This window comes from Sceloporus undulatus, unplaced genomic scaffold (genome assembly GCF_019175285.1).
Source record: "Sceloporus undulatus isolate JIND9_A2432 ecotype Alabama unplaced genomic scaffold, SceUnd_v1.1 scaffold_5032, whole genome shotgun sequence".
Classification (NCBI taxonomy): domain Eukaryota; kingdom Metazoa; phylum Chordata; class Lepidosauria; order Squamata; family Phrynosomatidae; genus Sceloporus; species Sceloporus undulatus.
In genome coordinates this window covers 1-3,490 of record NW_024807952.1, presented here as the reverse complement: position 1 = coordinate 3,490, position 3,490 = coordinate 1, and the positions used below count along the sequence as shown (strand labels likewise).

Sequence of the window (3,490 nt, the reverse complement as noted above, 5' to 3'; positions counted from 1 at the left end):
CCAATGGTGAGGAAAACTGGGAGTTACAACCCAAGAACATCTGGAGGGTTGCATAGTTCCCATCCCTGTTGTAGCCAAAGGTCCTTTAGCCCATTCTCCCCTGACCTGTAGATTTCCAGATGTTTTTGGACTATAGCACCCATCACATGAAGCCAGGCTGGAGGTCTGTTAACCTAGCTTCCCCCAAACTGTGGTCTTCCAGATGTTTTCAGAGTACAACACTTCTCACCTGAGGCCAGGCTGAGTGGGGATGATGAGTGTTGCAATCAGCCAGATTGGTGCTGGGAATGCCAGATTGGAAATCCTGCCTTATTAACCTCCATCACAGACAGAACTATAGTTACCAGTGGTGGGAATGGCCATACTGTATGTTTAAACTGTTTTTTAGCAAATGCATATTCTACGCTCCCTCTTACAGTTTGGCTTTAAGAAATGGAAGAGTCACGTCACGGAACGACCCTGGGAAGACCGCTCAGAAATCGTGAAGGAGCTCTACTCAGACCTGAACATCGTCAGAAGCCCTTCAGGTATCCCAAACCAGGCAGCTTCCTCTGATCAGAGCATGGGAAAATTACTTTTAAGGACTCCCAGAACTCTCCATCCAGCAGGACAAGAAACTAAGCTGGCTGGGAAAGACTGAGAGCATCAGTCCAAAGAGTACCTTTTCCAAGCTGTATTCCAGCTCCTATTTTAGCATAGCAACCATCTGAATAAAGAGATATAAAGACGTCCTGCATCATCTTTGAGAGGAGCAGAGAAAAATATATTTCTAGCACATGCTTTTGTGGACTCCAGTTCACTGCATCATAGATTCACAGAGTTCGAAGAGACCCCTCCAGGGACATCCACTCCAACCCCTTTCTGACATGTAGAAAGACACAATCCATGCACTCCCTGCGACAGATGGTCATCCAGCCTCTGGTTGTTATTATTATTATTATTATTAAAATTAAACTTTTAAAACTCTTCAAAAAAGGATACTTTACCACTCTCTGAGGGAGTGTATTCCGCTGTCAAACAGCTCTTACCCTTACTGTTCATTGTGTCTCAAAATTATGACATTTGTGGGGGCGAAACATAAAAGAATCATGGAGTTGGAAGAGACCCCCAAAGGCCATCCAGTCCAACTCCATTCTGCCATGCAGGAAGACACTATCAAAGCCCTCCCTGTGACAGAAGGCTATCCAGCCTCTGTGAAGTTGAAGGCTTTCATGGCTAGCATACATAGTTTTTTTTTTGGGGGGGGGGGGTCTGAGCTATGTGGCCATGTTCAAGAAGAGTTTATTCCTAACGTTTCGCCAGCATCTGTGGCTGGCATCTTGAGAGAATGCTGGCTGCCTCTGCTTGAAAACCACCAAAGAAGGGGACTCTACCACTCTCCAAGGGAGCATCTTCCACTGTCAGACAGCTCTCACTATCAGGAAGTTCTTCCTAATACTGAGGTGGAATCTGTTTTCCTGTAGTTGTAACCCATTGCTCTGGGTCTCTGGAGCAGCAGAAAATAAGCTTGCTCCATCCTCAATATGACATCCCTCCAAATATTGAAACAGGACAATCGTATCGCCCCTTAACCTTCTCTTCCCCACGCCAAACATACCCAACTATTTAAGTTGCTTTTGCTTCTCACAGGACATAGTTTCCAGACCTTTCACCATTTTGATCACCAATTGTTTGAATGTTTGAAGCCATGATAGCCCTGTTTAAATATTTGAATAGATATCATATTAAGGAGGGAGCAAGCTTGTTTTCTGCTGCTCCAGAGAAAAGGACACGGAACAATGGATGCAAGCTGCAGCAAAAGAGATTCCAGGTCAACATTAGGAGGACCTTCCTGACAATAAGGGCTGTTTGACAGTGGAACACATTCCTTTGGAGTGTAGTGGAGTCTCCTTCCTTGGAGGTCTTTAAACAGAGGCTGGTTGCCATCTGTCAATGGGGATGCTTTGATTGAGAGTTCCTGCATGGCAGAATGGGGTTCGACTGGATGGCTCTTGGGGTCTCTTCCAACTCTATGATTCTATGGCTAGAGTATACAGGAGCAAAAAGACTTACTGTTTTTGCGATTGTTGTCCTCATTTAGGCTCTATGTTGACGTGTGGAAATGTCTTCTACTTGCTGTTCTTTGGATGGTGGCTATCCTTGCTCTACATCCTGCTCTCTCTCGTGATGTTCCTCACAGTGCTGGGTGCTCCCTATGGTGAGTAAGGGGACCAGAGGACTCCTGGGAGAAAAGGCCTGGCTGCATGTTGGCTGTGTGTTGAGGGGAAAATAGCCTTGTGTTGGAAAATCTCTTGAGATAAAAGTAGTGGCTGTGTGTCAGCTGCATGTTGAGCAATCCCAGAATAAAGGTAGTGGCTTTGTTTTGGTTGCATGTTGAGGAATCTCTTAGAATAAAAATAGTGGCTATGTTTCAGCTGCATGATGAACACTCTCTTAGGATAAAGGTAGGGGTTGTGTTTCAGCTGCACGTTGAGGAATCTCTTAGGATTAAAGTAGTAGCTGTGATGCGGCTGCATGTCGGCTGTGTGTTTAGCAATCTCTTGAGATAAAAAATAGCAGCTGTGTGGTGGCCGTCTGTTGGGGTATCTCGGAGTTTGATTTCTCATTCAGCCATGAAAACCCACTAGGTAACCTTGGTTAAGTCACACTGTCTCAGCTCCTGAAAACCCCATGATCTGCTTGCCATATGTCAGACATGACTTGAAGGCACACAGCAACATCAACAAATGGAAAGAGCAGAAGAAAATGCAGCTAGGTTTAGACTATGGAGTCAGGTCATGAGCAGGTTTGGTCACAGGATTCACATCATAATTAACTTATGAGAAAACATTTGAAGTGAGATGAGATCCCCTACCTGTTCTACACTTGTAGAGACAAATTTGTGTGTGTGTGTGTTTAAAGGGACTTTCCCAAATTGCATTCCTTCCTCCATTCTCCCAACTTCAGTCCAAAGGGGGTATGGTTCCTTCTTCTGTGTATTTCGGACTACACCACTTTGCATCTCTAACCATGAATCCTGCTGGCTGGGGAAAATGGAAGCCATAGTCCCAAACATGTGGAAGGCAGTGAGGGCATCCACTTTAGGTGGTAAGATAAGGAAAAAGATAAATTTTTTGATTTGAAATGTCTTTCTCTTTTTCTCCATAACCCTACACCTGCTGACATCCAGGGAAACTTTGTTGGAAACTTGCTGGGTACTTCCTTTGGCCTTTTGGGAAAGTGATTCAAAAGGTAAGTGCATAAGAGAGCAGGGAGCAATTCTTTGATTCTTGCCTCATCATTTTTGTGATCCTTCCCTGCCTCCTGAGTGTGCTTCTCTCTTTCCTCCCATATTCAAGTTTTCAAAAATAAATAAAATTTCAAGCATACATTTAGAAGTTTGTCGTCTTCTTACCTGACTTTCAACCATACAGTGTTCTTGTACCTAAATTTACCAAATAAATTTTGCCTTCTTCTTGCTTGATTTCCAAATCTTCAGCCTTCTACACAA

At 44.2% G+C, this 3,490-nt stretch overlaps 1 long non-coding RNA gene across 1 annotated transcript; it reads left to right on the top strand.

Annotated features, from left to right (window-relative positions):
* The first annotated feature begins 416 nt into the window (after positions 1-416).
* Positions 417-3,231, top strand: LOC121918140. Its single transcript, XR_006101165.1, has 3 exons — positions 417-527; positions 2,081-2,197; positions 3,170-3,231. It is a non-coding gene; the product is annotated as an uncharacterized LOC121918140 (long non-coding RNA).
* Positions 3,232-3,490: the final 259 nt, after the last annotated feature.